We start from the raw sequence: 21,458 nt of genomic DNA on the forward strand, positions 1-21,458 counted from the left end.
ATAGGGTTCAACAAGCAATCGATATTTCACGATCAAGTATGTAGTATTTTTTGTAGTAGTGGTCCTTATATATCGTATTAACAATCGAAAAATGGTCGAAAGACAAAATCTCTATTTGACAGGGATTCTTCCTATACCTATGAATTTCATTGGACCAAAAAATGATACATTGGAAGAATCATCTGAGTCTTCCAATATCAATAGGTTGATTGTTCCGCTCCTGTATCTTCCAAAAGGAAAAAAGATCTCTGAGAGCTCTTTCCTGGATCCGAAAGAGAGTACTCGGGTTTTCCCAATAACTACAAAGTATATCATGCCTGAATCTAACTGGGGTTCGCGGTGGTGGAGGAACTGGATAGGAAAAAAGAGGGATTCTAGTTGTAAGATATCTAATGAAACCGTCGCTGGAATTGAGATCTCATTCAAAGAGAAAGATATCAAATATCTGGAGTTCCTTTTTGTATATTATATGGATATGGATGATTCGATCCGTAAGGACCATGATTGGGAATTTTTGGATCGTCTTTCTCCGAGAAAGAGGCGAAACATAATCAACTTGAATTCGGGACAGCTATTCGAAATCTTAGTGAAAGACTGGATTTATTATCTCATGTTTGCTTTTCGTGAAAAAATACCAATGGAAGTGGAGGGTTTCTTCAAACAACAAGGAGCTGGGTCAATTATTCAATCAAATGATATTGAGCATGTTTCCCATCTCTTCTTGAGAAACAAGCGGGCTATTTCTTTGCAAAATTGTGCTCAATTTCATATGTGGCAATTCCGTCAAGATCTCTTCGTTAGTTGGGGGAAGAATCCGCACGTATCGGATTTTTTGAGGAATATGTCAAGGGAGAATTGGATTTGGTTAGACAATGTGTGGTTGGTAAACAAGGATCGGTTTTTTAGCAAGGTACGAAATGTATCATCCAATATTCAATATGATTCCACGAGATCTAGTTTCATTCAAGTAACGGATTCTAGCCAATTGAAAGGATCTTCTGATCAATCCAAGGATCATTTCGATTCCATTAGGAATGAGGATTCGAAATATCACACATTGATCAATCAAAGAGAAATTCAACAACTAAAAGAAAGATCGATTCTTTGTCGGGATCCTTCCTTTCTTCAAACGGAACGAACAGAGATAGAATCAGAGCGATTCCCTAAAATCCTTTATGGATATTCCTCAATGTGCCGACTATTCATGGAACGTGAGAAGCAGATGAATAATCATCTGCTTCCGGAAGAAATCGAAGAATTTCTTGGGAATCCTGCAAGAGCCACTCGTTCTTTTTTCTCTGACAGATGGTCAGAACTTCATCTGGGTTCGAATCCTACTGAGAGGTCTACTAGAGATCAGAAATTGCTGAAGAAAGAACAAAAGAAACATCTTGTTCTTTCCAAGCGATCGGAAAATAAAGAAATAGTGAATTTATTCAAGATAATTATGTACTTACAAAATACCGTCTCAATTCATCCTATTTCATCATATCCGGGATGTGATATGGTTCCGAAGGATGAACTGGACAGTTCCAATAAGATTTCATTCTTGAACAAAAATCCATTTTGGAGTTTATTTCATCTATTCCATGACCGGAACAGGGGGGGATACACGTTACACCACGATTTTGAATCAGAAGAGATATTTCAAGAAATGGTAGATCTATTCACTCTATCAATAACCGAGCCGGATCTGGTGTATCATAAGGGATTTGCTTTTTCTATTGATTCCTCCGGATTGGATCAAAAACATTTCTTGAATGAGTTATTCAACTCCAGGGATGAATCGAAAAATCACTCTTTATTGGTTCTACCTCCTCTTTTTTATAAAGAGAATGAATCTTTTTATCGAAGGATCATAAAAAAATGGGTCCAGACCTCTTGCGGGAATAATTTGGAAGATCCAAAACCTAAAATAGTGGTATTTGCTAGCAACAACATAATGGAGGCAGTCAATCAATATAGATTGATCCGAAATCTGATTCAAATCCAATATAGCACCCACGGTTACATAAGAAATGTATTGAATCGATTCATTAAAAAGAATCGATTCAATCGCAACTTCGAATATGGAATTCAAAGGTATCAAATAGGAAATGATACTCTGAATCATAGAACTATAATGAAATACACGATCAACCAACATTTATCAAATTTGAAAAAGAGTCAGAAGAAATGGTTCGATCCTCTTATTTGGATTTCTCGAACGGAGAGATCCATGAATCGGGATCCTAGTGCATATAGATACAAATGGTCCAATGGGAGCAATAATTTCCAGGAACATTTGGACTATTTCATTTCTGAGCAGAATAGCCGTTTTCAAGTAGTGTTTGATCGATTGCATATTAATCAATATTCGATTGATTGGTCCGAGGTTATCGACAAAAAAGATTTGTCTAAGTCACTTTTTTTCTTTTTGTCCAAGTTTCTTCTTTTTTTGTCCAAGTTTCTTCTCTTTTTGTCTAACTCACTTCCTTTTTTCTTTGTGAGTTTCGGGGGGTATCCCCATTCATAGGTCCGAGATCCACATCTATGAATTGAAAGGTCCGAATGATCCACTCTATAATCAGTTATTAGAATCAATAGGTCTTCAAATCTTTCATTTGAAAAAATGGAAACCCTTATTATTGGATGACCAAGATACTTCCCAAAAATCCAAATTCTTGATCCATGGAGGAACAATATCACCATTTTTGTTCAATAAGATACAAGAGTGGATGATTGACTCATTCCATACTAGAAAGAATCGCAGGAAATCTTTTGATAACACAGATTCCTATTTATCAATGATATCCCACGATCCAGACAATTGGCTGAATCCCGTGAAACCTTTTCATAGGAGTTCATTGATATACTCTTTTTATAAAGCAAATCGACTTCGATTCTTGAATAATCAATATCACTTCTGCTTCTATTGTAACAAAAGATTCCCTTTTTATGTGGAAAAGGCCTGTATCAATAATTATGATTTTACGTATAGACAATTCCTCAATATCTTGTTCATTCGCAACAAAATATTTTCTTTTTGCGATGGTAAAAAAAAAACATGCTTTTTGGGAGAGAGATACTATTTCACCAATCGAGTCACAGGTATCTAACATATTGATACCTAACGATTTTCCGCAAAGTGGCGACGAAGGGTATAACTTGTACAAATCTTTCCATTTTCCAATTCGATACGATCCATTCGTTCGTGGAGCTATTTACTCGATCGCATACATTTCTGGAACACCTCTAACAGAGGGACAAATAGACCATTTTGAAAGAACTTATTGTCAACCTCTTTCAGATATGAATCTACCTGATTCAGAAGCGAAGAACTTGCATCAGTATCTCAATTTCCATTCAAACATGGGTTTGATTCATACTCCATGTTCTGAGAAATATTTACCATCCGAAAAAAGGAAAAAACGGAGTCCTTGTCTAAAAAAATGTCTTGAGAAAGGGCAGATGTATAGAACCTTTCAACAGGATAGTGCTTTTTCAACTCTCTCAAAATGGAATCTATTCCAAACATATATACCATGGTTCCTTACCTCAACAGGGTACAAATATCTAAATTTCATATTTTTAAATACTTTTTCAGACCTATTGCCGATACTAAGTAGCAGCCAAAAATTTGTATCCATTTTTCATGATATTATGCATGGGTCAGATATATTATGGCGAATTCGTCAGATTCCATTGTGGAAGACACAATGGAATCTGATAAGTGAGATATGGAATCTGATAAGTGAGATATGGAATCTGATAAGTGAGATTCCGAGTAATTTTTTACATAATCTTCTTCTGTCCGAAGAAATTATTCATCGAAATAATGAGTTACTATTGATATCGACACATCTGAGATCGCTAAATGTTCAGGAGTTCCTCTATTCAATCCTTTTCCTTCTTCTTGTTGCTGGATATCTCGTTCGTACACATCTTCTCTTTGTTTCTCGAGTCTACCATGAGTTACAGACAGAGTTCGAAAAGGTAAAATCTTTGATGATTCCATCATATATGATTGAGTTGCGAAAACTTCTGGATAGGTATCCTACATCTGAACTGAATTCTTTCTGGTTAAAGAATCTCTTTCTAGTTGCTCGGGAACAATTAGGAGATTCTCTAGAAGAAATACGGAGTTTTTCTTTTGGTGGAAACATGCTATGGGGTGGTGGTCCCGCTTATGGGGTCAAATCAATACGTTCTAAGAAGAAATATTTGAATCTCATCGATCTCATAAGTATCATACCAAATCCCATCAATCGAATCGCTTTTTCGAGAAATACGAGACATGTAAGTCATACAAGTAAAGCAATCTATTCCTTGATAAGAAAAATAAAAAACGTGAATGGTGATTGGATTGATGATAAAATAGAATCCTGGGTCTCGAACAGTGATTCTATTGATGATAAAGAAAGAGAATTCTTGGTTCAGTTTTCTACCTTAACAACAGAAAAAAGGATTGATCAAATTCTATTGAGTCTGACTCATAGTGATCATTTATCAAAGAATAACTCTGGTTATCAAATGATTGAACAACCAGGAGCAATTTACTTACGATACTTAGTTGACATTCATAAAAAGTATCTAATGATTTATGAGTTAAATACATCCTGTTTAGCAGAAAGACGGATATTCCTTGCTAATTATCAGACAATTACTTATTCACAAACCCTGTGGGGGGCTAACAGTTTTCATTTCCCATCTCATGTAAAACCCTTTTCGCTCCGCTTATCCCTACCCCCCCTAGGGGTATTTTAGTGATAGGTTCTATAGGAACTGGACGATCCTATTTGGTCAAATACCTGTCGCCACCGGCCCAAACGGGTTTTCGGCATTCGCGAAGGATGGTTGGACTCTTTTATTTTTAGTTTTGAAAATGTATTGGATTATTAGAACGACTTATTCTCAAACTGAGACCTTGTCGATCTTATCCAATTTATTTATTAAAAGTCTCACCAATCCATGTTAATCCCAAGCGGGACCCTCCATGGATTAGTGGTTTTCATAAAAAGGAAGGGTTCGTGGAGTCGCCACCAATGTTTTACTCAAAACATTGGAAAAAGGGATAAGGCAATTGATTTTATAAATCAACTTTGGCCATTACAACCAGAGTTGGGTAAGGGAGTCGGTTACGCGTGGGGAAGGTGTTAGCACCCCACAGCGCCCCTTTCGGGTTCCCTATGACAGATTATTTCTAAAATAACAGTGTAAAATTACTAAATTACCCCTATTTATTCTAAGCAATTATAAATTAACTATCTACATGATGACAGTTTAAATATGCACACAGAAAGCAGTAAAAGGAAGGACTTTAAGAAGAAACCTTTGAAGCGTGCTTTTATATATTTCGTAAAACTGGGAAGCTTTTTGGCGTTCCCTCGCTCTACAAGCTCGCTCGCTCCTTCCTAAAAACTTTTAACTATGGAAATCCGGAGGATTTCCCTTCGACTAGGTTCGATCCTCAAGCAAAATGGCTCGGGGCTCAAGAACTTTGTCGGGTCAACTCTCCGAGTGATTTCTAGGGCAGAACACTGCTCAAAAACCCCAGAATACTCAAGGAGAGGGTTAAAACTATGTTGAAAAGTGTGAAATGACGTCCAATTGACGTCATATTTATAGGGAACAGGCCCAATACGGGCTACAGAATCAATACGGCCGTATTGAAATTTTTGAACTTCAATACGGCCGTATTGAGTTCAATACGGCCGTATTGAAGCTCAGAAATTTCAATATGGCCGTATTGAGTTCACTGCGGCTGTATTGAAGCTTCAATACGGCCGTATTGAATTCAGTACGGCCGTATTGAAGTTTCAGAAACTTCAATACGCCGTATTGAGTTCACTGCGACCATATTGAAGCTTCAATACGGCCGTATTAAGTTTAGTACGGCCGTATTGGGCTTCATTCCCTCCACTTCCTTATTTTAAGCTATTCTAAGACCTCTAGACCTACAGAGAACCCTCCTAGGGCCTTCCAGGAGTCCTTCTGGCTGATCTTCCTTCAGTCTTCGAGAGTCTTCAAGCTTTATTTCCGACCCGGACAATTTTAGGGGTCTACAGCTGCCCCCCCTTTACTTAGTCGGACGGCCTTTTGGTGTACCGGCTGACAAGTAAAGGAGTTGACCCAATTGTCCGGGTGATGTGCCGACCTTCTGACTTGTAATGTCTTCCGGTGGAAAATTGTTGAGTAGCCTCTCCAGGTGGGTGCATACCTCGGCGCTTCTGACATCCTCGGTAGCTGAGTTTAACACCAACGTGCCTCTGACGACGCTGATGGCTGAGTATTGTCTCTCCAGACCTTGAGTATTGTCTCTCCAGACCTTGAGTACTGTCTCTCCAGACTTTGTTTGAGTATTGTCTCTCCAGACTTTGTCTGAGTACCGTCTCTCCAGACTTTGAGTATCGTCTCTCCAGACTTTGGGTACCGTCTCTCCAGACTTTGATTGAGTACCGTCTCTCCAGACCTTGTTTGAGTACCGTCTCTCCAGACCTTGTTTGAGTACCGTCTCTCCAGACTTCGTTTGAGTACTGTCTCTCCAGACTTTGTTTGAGTACCGTCTCTCCAGACCTTGTTTGAGTACCGTCTCTCCAGACTTCGTTTGAGTACTGTCTCTCCAGACTTTGTTTGAGTACCGTCTCTCCAGACCTTGTTTGAGTACCGTCTCTCCAGACCTTGTTTGAGTACCGTCTCTCCAGACTTCGTTTGAGTACTGTCTCTCCAGACTTCGTTTGAGTACCGTCTCTCCAGACTTCGTTTGAGTATCGTCTCTCCAGACTTTGCCTCTCAAAATGAGGTAGTTGAGTATAGTTTGTCTCCACAGTCCACAATGCTGCTTCGACGGTTTGTTTTTCTGATTTTGTGCCGCTGAGGGCTGGATAACGCAGGGATCCGTCTAGGGGATGTGCAGTCATTCATAGGTTCTTGTGTCCCAACTTGCATTGCTTAGTTGGTACCCATGGGAATTTTTGACTCCTTGGGGTGTAGACACAGATGCTCTCTCTCTGAGTTGAGCGATGCCTTATGTTTGGCTGACGTCCTTTGACGTTGGTGGAGTATCCCGGTTGTCCTTATTCGGGTGACTCTTTTCAATTTTCTGATTGTGTTGCCTCTGTGTAGGCTGTTATCCGCTGGGGGATTTTGTCGTTGATTTTGATTAGCCTCTTCTGTTAGGCGTATCGGCTTGACGTTCGATGTTTGGCTAAGAGCCGGATTCCACTTGGGGAATACTTATTGATATTTTTGATTTTCTCTTTTTGTAGGGATGCCTCTGAGTAGGCGACTGGGGAATGGGGGATCTTATGTATCCCAGAGTATTATTTAGGAAGCCTCTGCAGGCTTAGCCTCACTCAACGCTTGAGCTGGAGAGCTATCTTTACTGAAGAAGTTTTAAAGTCCTTTGACTTGAATATACTGCTTGGATGATCATACTTCCATTGGAGATTTTGACGATCTTGCTTGATAGCTCTTGCTGGGGATTTTGAATCCAAGAGCATGAGTTGAGGTTCCCTCTGGGGAGTATTATTTCTGCGAGCCTCTCCAGGCTCAATTATTCTTTGATGTGGAGTATTATTTTGGCGAGCCTCTCCAGGCTCAATTATTCTGAATGAGTATTGTTTCGGCAAGCCTCTCCAGACTCAGTTATTTCTGAGAGAGTATTATTTCAGTAAGCCTCTCCAGGCTCAGTTATTCTGATGAGAGTATTATTTCTGCAAGCCTCTCCAGGCTCAATTATTCTGAAAGAGTATTATTTCAGCAAGCCTCTCCAGGCTCAATTATTCTGAGAGTATTATTTCGGCGAGCCTCTCCAGGCTCAGTTATTCTGAAAGATGTGAAATCTTTGTCTTTTTTTTTTGTCGACTTTTGACTTTTTCTGTATGTTTGCCTTTGTCATTTTTTGGCTTTTTCTGTATTTTGCCTTTTTTATGTTTTTGGCTTTTGCTGTACAGAAATGTCTCAGTTATTCTGAGAGAGTATTATTTCGGCGAGCCTCTCCAGGCTCAGTTATTCTGAGAGTATTATTTCGGCAAGCCTCTCCAGGCTTAGTTATTCTGAGAGTATTCTTTCGGCAAGCCTCTCCAGGCTTAGTTATTCTGTATGACGCTGTTGATTTTCTGAATCTTTGCATTTTGTTTGCTGCTGTCATACACAAGCAATTTTTCCTATTTTTTCTAATTTATGTAGTTGCCTCATGACGAGGTCTTTGAAAATTTCTTTATGGCCAATACGGCCGCATCCATTTCAGTACGCCCGTATTGAGTTGAAATTTTGTTCATAACCCTGATTTTAGTACGGGTGTACTGAACATGGTACGGGCGCATTGTTTTTTCTGGAATTTATATTTTTTATTATTATTATTTTTGTTTTTTGTTTTTTCAATAAACAGAGAATAAGTGATCTTCCAGTACACCTATCATCTGTATGCATGTATGCAGTATGATGCACCTAATTCTATTTGATTCTTTTTTCAAAAGAATTAACCGATGCGTTTTTGTGTTTGGATTTTGCCATTCCTCCAGACGGACTGTGCTCTGCCGATTTCTGTTACCGAGGAATGATGCATATTTGATTTTGGTGTCATCAACCAAATGATTCTTCCCTTTCTTTAGAAGATGTGTCAACCCTCCTATTGACCACTATATCTCCATGTTTCCACAAGATTATTCAAAAATCGTTTGGGACAAGAGAGAAAAGAAGGAAAGGATATATTTTCAAAGGTTTGTGTTTTAGAGGGGATTATTTTATTTTTGAAAAATGGTTTTTGTAAGAATGGCTGGCCATGGTAGGCTTATTGTGTTTAGCTTGTTCGATTAAACACTTATGAGGTTAAGCACATCTTTGTTATTAATGATTGTGTTTTGACAACTTGGATAGCTTTTCTTGAGCCCCTTGTTGAATTCAATTGATGGTACCATCATGGATTTATTTTGTTTTTTCTTTTTTGACGGCCCTAACTTTTGCCTAAAACACCCATTTGTGATGTCTTAGCGGGCTTTTGTTTTTGTTCATTATTTTGTAACCCTAATTTTTGCCTAGGTCACCCTTTTATGGGATTCCTAGCGGGTCTTTTGCTCTTATTTTTGTGCAGCCCCCTTTTTGGGTTTCCTGCCGAGCTTTTTGTTTTTTAGGATTTTTGTCCTGAATGGATTTCTTTTATCCATGACGGCACTTATTGAGGCCAAGAAAAGGTGCTCCAAGTTGTCGTGCACACTTCCACGCAAAATGATGTGGGTTTATTTTTTTTAAGACGATTTTAACCTCACTTATGTTCATTCAAACAGGGTTAAATAATGTGGTTTAGAATTTTATTGCAAGCAAGAAAAGAAGCAATAAGAAATAATGAAGAATGATTTTATTATAATCATAGTGGAAACATGTGCCCTATCGAGGCTCGGGGGTCGGGCTGTCCCCGAGGAGTGATCTCTAATAGTCACTGAGTCTATACATCCTTATCGGAAGGAGAAAAACATTTTGACGACGACGACCGGCCTTGACGCTTGTGAACCGGCCTTCCTAAAGATCTGGCTTAAAGAACGTCGAGAAGGATCTTGATTCCTCTTCGTTCTTTGATCTTTAACAGGGTTGTATCCTAACCCTTGTTTCCCCGGATTATCCTTGATAATGGGTAGCTCCGGGATTCCTTGGGAGTCCTTGCCTAATCCTTGTCCTGGCAAGTATCCGTTCTTGGTGAGCATGGAGGCTACCTTCTTCATTTCTCGGGGAAACGTTTCGACATTGGCGATTTCCAATGCTTGGAAGGCGGTTTCTAAAGCTTCCTCCGCTGCATCCACGTAAGGTATGGTGGATGGCTAACTGATGAGTATATCATCTTCAGCTTGTACAGTCACCAGCTTGTCACCCACAATGAATTTGACTTTCTGGTGGAGCGTAGAAGGTACAGCTTTCGCATCATGAATCCAAGGTCGGCCGAGGAGACAGCTGTATGCGGGAGTAATGTCCATCACTTGGAATTCGACATTAAAGATAGTGGGTCCAATTTGGATTGGAAGATTGATCTCTCCCACCACTTCTCTTTTAGAACCATCGAAGGCTCGAACGATCATGTTGCTCGGGCGCATTTGGACTCCCTTGATTGCCAATTGCTTGAGCGTTCTTTTTGGCATCACATTCAAGGAAGATCCATTATCTACCAAGACTTTAGCGATGTGATACTCCTTGCACTTTACATAGATGTGCAAGGGCTTGTTGTGGATTGATCCCTCGGCGGGGATTTCTTCATCGATGAAGGTGAGGTGATCATTAGCCTTGATGTGACTAACAATCCCCTCAAACTCGTCTTGGGAGATAGTGTGCGACACGTATGCCTCGTTCAAGACTTTCGACAGAGCTTGCCGATGCGGTTCGGAACTTAGGATCAACGACAACAGCGTAATCTTTGCTGGCGTCCTATGAAGTTGATCCACGATGGAGTACTCGCTCTGTCGGATAAACTTTAACAGCTCGTCTGTCTCCTCCTCGGATTCTTTATTTTCCTCGGTTTTTTTTCTTTTCTTTTTCTTTATTCTTGGGAGCTTTATCATGAAGATCATCGGGAGTGTAGATCCTGCCACTCCTAGTCATGCCCCCAAGTCCAGCGATGTTAGAGATATCGCTGTCGGTAGAAAGGTGGATGTCGTATATCCACTGCACAGCCTTATTTGATTCGTAGGGGAATGGTCTTGGAGCAGTGATCCTTAACGGTGTCAGACCTTCCCCTTTGTTTGTCTTGATTACCAACAACGGAGTTGACGTGTGTTCGCTTGACGCGGTTGTTGGCTTGCATTTAATAACGAACGGCGTGCGATCCATCTTGAACATACGCATCGATTATTTCTTTCTTTTTATTAATATTTATTAATGAATTACTAGGAGGGATGTATGAAATGCAAATCTAGATCCCTCCATGATCTTTGATAAGAATGCATGATATGAGATGATGACGTTGAATATGCATGCATTGTGTTTATTCAACTAAGCATTATCATGTTTTTAGGATGTCCCTAAGATGATGCATGATATTGCTTGGTTTGGATAAATAACCCTTTTTCTTTTTTGGGTATTTTTTATTATTATTATTATTATTTTTTTTTTTTGGGTGAAAAGGGAAACTACCTATATGAATGTGATGAAGGTAGATGTTAACACCATGCAATGGAAGATTCTTATTCCTATTTATTCTTATTTTTTATTGTAAACAAGAATGTTGTATGTTTAAAAGGTTGATGGAGGTGAGTAGTAGGAGTGAAGCTCAAACTCTTCCTAAACTCCTCCTAGGCTCGGATCTTCTTCAAAGGAGACTTGGAACTGCACTTCAAGCACTTGAGAAGGATGAATCACGGATTGGAATAGGCCTAAGCCTTGGATGGAAGTATCCAAGCTCAAGCATCAATGGAGTGCTCACTTCAAAGAGAAGGAAGAAAGGTGAAATCCTAAGGTTTGAAGGAGAACTCTCAAGGTGACTTTGAAAGGGGAAACTCGGCCAAAGGCTCTCAAATTTCATTCAATATTCAAAGTGAGTACAAAAGATGAGAGGAGAGAATCATATAGCATCCGAAATTGAGGAGCACACTTGGCGCCACATGATTGGTCACATGTTGGCGCCAAGATTTGAATTCAAATTGAAATTTGAATTCAAACCTTGTGTCACATGCTCATGACCGGTCATGTAGTGCTAAATGATAGATTAGGTTGAATTTAGAGTGAATTTAGGGTTGCATTTCGGTGTCACACTTGTGCAACCAAGGTGGTGCCAAAAGTGTGACCTAGATGCAACTTAAATTCATCCTAAATTTGACCTAATTTGTCCTAATTCAAATGAACTATTAAACCTCCTTAAACCCTAAACTAATGACCAAAATACAATGGTCTAATGAATACAATCAATAGGAAATATTACAAGGAAAATAATGAGCCCAATATTGGGTACCAAAAGCCCAAAGGCCCATGAAGCCCAAAACTAGGCCCAACTAGCCTAAAACCTAAAATGCTACTCTATGTGGTCCAAAATACAAGACCAAAATACATTCATACTATACTAACAAAAATATAATAAGAATGTTAAAAACAAGATAAGCCCATGTTGAAACTTGGTTTGGGCCTTCCAAGCCCATAGGGCCCGTTGGGCCTAGACTGGCCCAATCTTCCATGTCTAGCCCACTCCTCTTGGATCTTTGAGTGTGTCACCTCTTGCATTCCCAAGTATGATTCCATCATCCCCTCCCTCTTGAAAAGGATTTGTCCTCAAATCTAGAGGATGCATGGAAGAAACATTAGCACCTACATGTAAAACATGCAAGGAATAAGAAGTGACATGGTAAGAGAAAAGATCATGGATCCTAAGAGGAATCCTACTATTTATCCTAACAAAGAAAGATAAAATACTAGACTCTCTAAAAATGGAAATAGGCTCCTCTTCTAAGCACAACATAGAAGTAAAACCTAAAAATGTAAGAACACTATGACTAAGACAATGAAAAGAATGATTTTTAAACACAACTACATCTTGCCTAAAGTACCCTAAATGGTAACCTAGGCTTTTCCTAAAATATAAAGAAAAAACTACTAGAAAGCGCCCTAAACAATTTTGGATTTGATTGTTTACTAGATACTCATAATCATATAAGCTATATTTATCTTGTGGGGAAGGAATCATATTAAATTGAAAAGAGTAAGAACTTCCCATAAGATCAAACATAGAATATTGATTATTACAAGTTGTATCTACTAAACAATGTGACCCAAAAATTGGGTGCTTTATGAAATCCAAAGAAATACTTCCTTCCTTGTGCACCTTCAAGGAAGTAGTATAAGGAGTAACATTAGGTATAGTCCACTCCTTCTTCACTATATCTCGAAGTTGAGAAGAATTCTTTACTTGAAATTCATTTTGTTCCTCATTCTCAACTTTAAGATAAGTGGCAGCATTAGGATAAGAGCCAAGACTTTTATGAATAAAGAGAGTTCTTTTCAAATCTTGCTTGGTCATAAAATAACTCTCCTTGGTCACAAAGGTTTTAGTGGAATTCCCTTCTTCCACACTCTTTCCTTCTTTTCTTTCTTTATTTATTTTTCTTTTCATTTGCTTTTGATCCTCAAACACTTGGGGTGGTGTTAAAGGATTAAAAACAACTTTCTTATTTTTATGAGTGAAGGTTATTTTGTTAGTAAGGCCATCATGTATAGTTTGTTTATCAAATTGCCATGGCCTACCAAGCAAAATATGACAAGCTTCCATAGGGATCACATCACATAAAACTTTGTCTTTATAATCCCCTATAGAAAACTTGACCTTCACTTGTTGATTCACCTCCAATTCCTCACCTTCATTGAGCCAATGAAGTTTATAAGGGTGAGGGTGAGGAATGGTGGTAAGGGCTAACTTGTTAACCAACCTTGTACTACAACAATTAGAACATGATCCACTATCAACAATGAGAGAACAAGTTCTTTTAGAAACCAAACATCTTGTATGAAAGATGTTCTCTCTTTGAGATAGTGAAGTGGGACAAGGTTGGCTTCCAAGAAGCCTTTTGATCATAAGAAGATCACCATCCACAGGATATAACTTTTCAATTTTAGGATCTTCCTCACTAGTCTCACTACCACTTGAAGTGGTAGAACTAGATTCATCAAGACTACTATAAATGTCTTGTCCTCTCAAAATCATGACCTTTTTAGTTGGACATTGAGAAGCTATATGGCCTCTCCCAAGACATTTAAAGCATTTGATGTCACTAGTTTTACTACTAGAAGTGACAACATTTTTATTATTTTCTTTTTTTATTTCTTTTTCTTGACCCTTACTAGAGTTTTTAGAAGAGTCATATTGACCCTCTCTCTTGTAGTCATTCTTGATATAAGAGTTAGTTTGAGTTTTTCCTTTTCTCAAATTTTGTTGTTCCACCCTTATACAAAGTTGGACCAAATCATCAAGGTCCCTATAAGGGAGTAACTCAACTCTATCTCTTATATCAAAATTTAGACCACTTAAAAACCTAGCAATGGTCAATCTTTCCTCTTCCCTTATGCCAGCCCTCATGAGATACAACTCCATCTTTTGTCTATACTCCTCAACACTCATATTCTTTTGTTGGAGTCTTTGGAGCTTATCCATAAGCTCCCTACTATAATAAGAAGGTATGTGCCTTCTTCTCATAGCACTCCTCAACTCATTCCAATAAGTGATTGGAGGGTCATTGTGAAGTCTTCTCTCTCTCTCTAAGGATGTCCACCAATACATAGCTTGTCCTTGGAAAGCTAAGGTGGCCAAGGGAACTTTTCTTTCTTCACCTACTTGGTGACAAGTGAAGATTTGCTCCACTTTCATTTCCCAATCCAAGTAGGCATCCACATCTTCTTTTCCATGAAAGTAAGGGAGATCAACCCTTGATTCCCTCACTTTGTGTTCTTTAATGACTCTCCTAGGTGTTGGTTGATAGTAAGCATCTATATGCATACTACCATCATTATCTTGGCTTTGAGAATCATTGGAGCTCTTGGTTGAGCTCCTAGAAGAACCTTTTGGACTTTTATTTTTATTTAAACTTTTTAAAAGTTTTTCCTCTCTTTGCTTAATCTTTTGGATTTCTTGTTCCAAAGCCATGATTTGTACTTCTTTTTCAAGTTTCTCTTTTTGTTTTTGAAGCATCTCATCATTTTTCCAAAGTTTTAGTGCTTCAACCTCCTTGACAATTCTTTCAAAACTTTTAGGAGTATCAAAGTCACTACTACCTTGAGAATGATGACTCATGGTTAAGCAAAGAATTTGTATGCTATGCAAAAAGTTATAAAATGTTTTTGGTCTTTTCTAGGAATGAAAATAGCACTTGGAAGTCTAAGTGTACAAGTTGTACTATCAAGGGAGGTAAGCTACAAAGAGCCACTTAATAACCAAGCCTTTTCAAGTGGAAATCACTAAACTCCTTTGTGGTATTTCCAATTCCTCAAAACTTTTCACAAAAATTTTTGTATGCTTTTTCACAATTTGTTTGTTTTTGACACTTAACTAAACGTGAGCAAATAAAACTACACAAGTCTAGACGTTTATAGGCAACAAAGTAAAACAATTAAGTACAAGAAAACTTAAAAGAAGCAAGTTAAGCAACTAGTCGGATATCCTAAGTGGAAGCTTGAAACATATGAAATTTCCAAGCCACTTCCACTAGTACTACACGTGAGAGTCTATCAAGGATGTAGATATACCTGACCAGCTTCTTAATACTCCCTCCAAGCTTTACAAATTGGTTTAAAAATACAAGAGAATTGACAAAAATTAAACTAGCCTAAAAAGCAATAAAGTGGCGGCTTTGAAGACCAATTAGTGGCGGTTTTGTGTTCAACTTTTCTAACACTTAACCAAGTGTTTAATCCACCACTAATCCTTCAATATGCTGCTCCTGGACCTGCAAAAGAAATACAACAAAGAGGTTAAGGTGGCTGCCTCACAAGGTGAATGAAATTGGTCACTCAAGTGAAGGAGATTTAGGATGATTTTGGTCACTAAATTAGGTCAAATTTGGTGATTATAGTGTCCAAAATTTTTCCTACTCTTTGTTGAGCAATGCTTGATCCTTGAGCAAGGATTTAAGGCCACTTCCAGCACAGGAAATTATTGAAAGAAAACTTAGACAAGCAACAAAGCACAATTTGAAAAGCTTATACCAAAATTAAGAGTAATAGATGTATATGACAAGACTCAAAGAGGTTCAACAAGTAAAACTGAAAATTAAGACTCCAAATAAAAGCTAGCACTCAGAAAGAAGAGTTCCTAGATAGGTACTAGAATAGATGAACAAAACAAAAAAAATTTGAAGACAATTGGACAAGTATAGCAAAAATAGTAGCCAAAACAATAACAAGGAATCAAGTAGGTTTTTCAACTTGTATACCTCTCGGCTTTTTCCTTTTAATTTTCTTTCTCTATTTTTTTTTTAAATTCTTTCTTTTTCCAGTATCAAATTAAGAGTCCAGAGAGTATAATTGCCTTTTGTTTCAAATTTTTCTATGATTCCAAGCTATAGAAACCGAACCAACAAAACAGCCAAAAATTAGGTCAAATTTCAAGTGAAAATGTGAAACTAGTGCACTAGTTTTAGGTTTTGGTTTGGATTCTTTTTGAACTATTTTCTTTTCAAATTTTTAGGTCTTTTAGGCTCTGTTTTAAACTCTGTTTTCCAGCCTCTTAATCATCATATTTTTTTTAAAATTGAATCCACAAGAAGAGTGCACTAGAAGTAGGATTACACTTGAAATTTTGAGTCACAAAATGTTTAGAAGATTTTCAAGGGAATGTGATTTGAAAACTTAAAGAACACAATGGAAACCTAACTCTAAGGAAACTTGCTAGGACTAATAGCAAATCATGAACACAATAAGGTAAAAGAAAAAGCACATATAGGAGGCAAAAGAGACACAAATCCGAGAGCAAAATATGAGACAAAATTCAAAACAAAACAAGGTTAAACATGCTATTCAAGGAATTTGCAACATGTAAGGATTAAACACAAACTTCTAAGACAAAACATAGATTCAAAACCAAAATCTAAATGCAATGCATGAGGTCCAATCACGGACACATACAAGAATGGAGAGACTCAAAATAAAATCAAAATAGCACAAGCAAATAATTCCTAAACAAGTTGATTGAGAAAGAAATTCAAAAACAATCAACCAATGGATCTATGGAACAAAATGTGAGACAAAGCATATAGATCCGAATTGAAACTCTAACAAGACAATTAGAACTCAAAGAACACACAAAAACACAAGACTATTCGGACCAAAACTCAAGAACACTTATCTCCTTGAAGACCTTGCTCTTGATACCAAAAATGATGGAGGTGAGTAGTAGGAGTGAAGCTCAAACTCTTCCTAAACTCCTCCTAGGCTCGGATCTTCTTCAAAGGAGACTTGGAACTGCACTTCAAGCACTTGAGAAGGATGAATCACGGATTGGAATAGGCCTAAGCCTTGGATGGAAGTATCCAAGCTCAAGCATCAATGGAGTGCTCACTTCAAAGAGAAGGAAGAAAGGTGAAATCCTAAGGTTTGAAGGAGAACTCTCAAGGTGACTTTGAAAGGGGAAACTCGGCCAAAGGCTCTCAAATTTCATTCAATATTCAAAGTGAGTACAAAAGATGAGAGGAGAGAATCATATAGCATCCGAAATTGAGGAGCACACTTGGCGCCACATGATTGGTCACATGTTGGCGCCAAGATTTGAATTCAAATTGAAATTTGAATTCAAACCTTGTGTCACATGCTCATGACCGGTCATGTAGTGCTAAATGATAGATTAGGTTGAATTTAGAGTGAATTTAGGGTTGCATTTCGGTGTCACACTTGTGCAACCAAGGTGGTGCCAAAAGTGTGACCTAGATGCAACTTAAATTCATCCTAAATTTGACCTAATTTGTCCTAATTCAAATGAACTATTAAACCTCCTTAAACCCTAAACTAATGACCAAAATACAATGGTCTAATGAATACAATCAATAGGAAATATTACAAGGAAAATAATGAGCCCAATATTGGGTACCAAAAGCCCAAAGGCCCATGAAGCCCAAAACTAGGCCCAACTAGCCTAAAACCTAAAATGCTACTCTATGTGGTCCAAAATACAAGACCAAAATACATTCATACTATACTAACAAAAATATAATAAGAATGTTAAAAACAAGATAAGCCCATGTTGAAACTTGGTTTGGGCCTTCCAAGCCCATAGGGCCCGTTGGGCCTAGACTGGCCCAATCTTCCATGTCTAGCCCACTCCTCTTGGATCTTTGAGTGTGTCACCTCTTGCATTCCCAAGTATGATTCCATCAAAGGTGCAAATATATGCTCATACAATGTCACATAAAAATGCACACACAATTCACTCATCCACGAACAGTCACGAGCGAATCACGAGGTAGGGGTATCCTGCAGAAAAGTGCATATTCAAGGTGGATCTAACTGTTCTCACCGGTCTGAGGCCCCCAAGGTGCCCCCATTATAGGGACCCAATTCCTCTCGTCGTAAGTCGATGGAAAGCTCCAACGCACTGTCGGACTCGAGTTCATGGTTATCACCTTGAGTGATGCTTTCCGACAACGGTCTACGGGCACCTATAGACCCATTCGACAACCGGCCGTACTAACATCCACTCCCTATGGTTAATCACTCATGCCCCCGGGTATAGAGGGAACTGTTGTGTGCAAAGGTTTGTGTACAGTTTGTATTTCAAACAATTGCGGAATTTAAACATACAACAGTTATTTAAAGCCATATAATAAATCATGTTATCATACAAGCAAGGGGTAATAAAGTAATTTTAACTATTATTTGTTAAAAATAATCTGTCACTAAATGGGACTGACTCTCGAGGCTTCCCCAGTGGAGTCGCCATCTGTCGCCACCGGCCCAAACGGGTTTTCAGCATTCGCGAAGGATGGTTGGACTCTTTTATTTTTAGTTTTGAAAATGTATTGGATTATTAGAACGACTTATTCTCAAACTGAGACCTTGTCGATCTTATCCAATTTATTTATTAAAAGTCTCACCAATCCATGTTAATCCCAAGCGGGACCCTCCATGGATTAGTGGTTTTCATAAAAAGGAAGGGTTCGTGGAGTCGCCACCAATGTTTTACTCAAAACATTGGAAAAAGGGATAAGGCAATTGATTTTATAAATCAACTTTGGCCATTACAACCAGAGTTGGGTAAGGGAGTCGGTTACGCGTGGGGAAGGTGTTAGCACCCCACAGCGCCCCTTTCGGGTTCCCTATGACAGATTATTTCTAAAATAACAGTGTAAAATTACTAAATTACCCCTATTTATTCTAAGCAATTATAAATTAACTATCTACATGATGACAGTTTAAATATGCACACAGAAAGCAGTAAAAGGAAGGACTTTAAGAAGAAACCTTTGAAGCGTGCTTTTATATATTTCGTAAAACTGGGAAGCTTTTTGGCGTTCCCTCGCTCTACAAGCTCGCTCGCTCCTTCCTAAAAACTTTTAACTATGGAAATCCGGAGGATTTCCCTTCGACTAGGTTCGATCCTCAAGCAAAATGGCTCGGGGCTCAAGAACTTTGTCGGGTCAACTCTCCGAGTGATTTCTAGGGCAGAACACTGCTCAAAAACCCCAGAATACTCAAGGAGAGGGTTAAAACTATGTTGAAAAGTGTGAAATGACGTCCAATTGACGTCATATTTATAGGGAACAGGCCCAATACGGGCTACAGAATCAATACGGCCGTATTGAAATTTTTGAACTTCAATACGGCCGTATTGAGTTCAATACGGCCGTATTGAAGCTCAGAAATTTCAATATGGCCGTATTGAGTTCACTGCGGCTGTATTGAAGCTTCAATACGGCCGTATTGAATTCAGTACGGCCGTATTGAAGTTTCAGAAACTTCAATACGCCGTATTGAGTTCACTGCGACCATATTGAAGCTTCAATACGGCCGTATTAAGTTTAGTACGGCCGTATTGGGCTTCATTCCCTCCACTTCCTTATTTTAAGCTATTCTAAGACCTCTAGACCTACAGAGAACCCTCCTAGGGCCTTCCAGGAGTCCTTCTGGCTGATCTTCCTTCAGTCTTCGAGAGTCTTCAAGCTTTATTTCCGACCCGGACAATTTTAGGGGTCTACAATACCTAGCGACAAACTCCTATGTTCCTTTCATTACAATTTTTCTGAACAAGTTCCTGGATAACAAGCCTAAGGGTTTTCTTATTGATGATAGTGATGATAGTGACGATAGTGACGATATTGATGATAGTGACGATATCGACCGTGACCTTGATATGGAGCTAGAGCTTCTAACTATGATGAATACGCTAACTATGGATATGATGCCAGAAATAGACCGATTTTATATCACCTTTCAATTCGAACTAGCAAAAGCAATGTCTCCTTGCATAATATGGATTCCAAACATTCATGATCTAGATGTGAATGAGTCGAATTACTTATCCCTCGGTCTTTTAGTGAACTATCTCTCAAGGGATTGTGAAAGATGTTCCACTAGAAATATTCTTGTTATTGCTTCGACTCATATTCCCCAAAAAGTAGATCCAGCTCTAATAGCTCCGTTACGTGTCCAAGGTCTGTTGTTCTTCTTGTCATCCATTATTTTAGCACAAATCTTTTTAGTTCTTAAGAAGAAACAATTTGAGAAGGTTCAATTGTCCGAAATGAATTTCTAGGCCCGCGTATTTATCAACATATTAAACTCGTAAAAATAACTAAATTTTTTTGTTGATAATTTATGTAATTCTATTCTCTATAATATAAGTATAATATAACTATAATATAAGTATAATATAAATCAAAAAAATTATGAAAGGATCTTTGCTTTTGTATAGTCTTTTTATACCATATTTTAAGAGTTGCTTGTAACGTAATACAAATAAAGTTCGAGTATGAATATTGTCAGGAAGACTATTTAATTTTGTTTTTTTTGTTTTTTCCAATGCCAAAATAAATTTGAATATTATGTCACTGTTTTTTTTTTTTTGGATTTTCAATTTCTATAATTATAATAGAGAGTTCTATTATAGAAATATTTTTCTATTGTAAAATGTAAGAAAATTGGATTCGATACTAAACATAATATATATATATATATAGACACATAATATATATATAGACAGATAATTTTAAGCAAAATAAGGGAAATGGGACGCTAGGAGGATTTTTTGTCTTTTCATAGAGTCCAATTCCTATTTGTTTGTGTCGAAATAGAAATATTATACGAAATAGAAATATTATAAAAAAATATTATATTAATAATCTTTGTTTTGATTTTTTACAACTTAGAACCTTGTAAAAAAAAGGGAAATGGAATTTTTTGAAACTTCGGAAAAAGTTATCTGTTTAGTCATTTATATGAATAAAAAATATGAATAAAAAAAATTCTAATTATTAAGAACTCAGCAAGGATCCACTTTTTCTTTGACGAATTAGAATGGATCCCTGTTGAGTTCTTACGCTTTCATTTCGAAAACCCAATTAATACGATTACTACAGGGATGAGCCCAATCCGGAATATGAACCATAAAAGAAAATACCAATTAAACCGATCACAGGAATACCAGTTACAGTACCTATTATCCAAAGAGGAATCCTTCCAGTAGTATCGGCCATTTATCCCACTTTCCTCCACATTTAATCAAGTAGTCAGTCATGCTAAAGACATAAACAGTCATAGATAATTATGAAATGATATCCTTCCGAATGGAATAAAAGAGTTTATCTATAGATAGATAGATATTATTTATTTACTATGTCCCATTTCTTCTATTAATTGAAGAAATAATTTGAAAATAAAACAGCAAGTACAAAAATGAGTAATAACCCCCAGTAGAGACTGGTACGATTCAATTCAACATTTTGTTCATTTGGGTTTGATTGTGTCGTAGCTCTATAATTCAAATTAGGTTTATCGTTGGATGAACTGCATTGCTGATATTGATCCCAAAA

The sequence above is a fragment of the Cajanus cajan genome, chromosome 2 (assembly GCF_000230855.2).
Source record: "Cajanus cajan strain Asha chromosome 2, NIPB_CcT2T_4, whole genome shotgun sequence".
Lineage (NCBI taxonomy): Eukaryota > Viridiplantae > Streptophyta > Magnoliopsida > Fabales > Fabaceae > Cajanus > Cajanus cajan.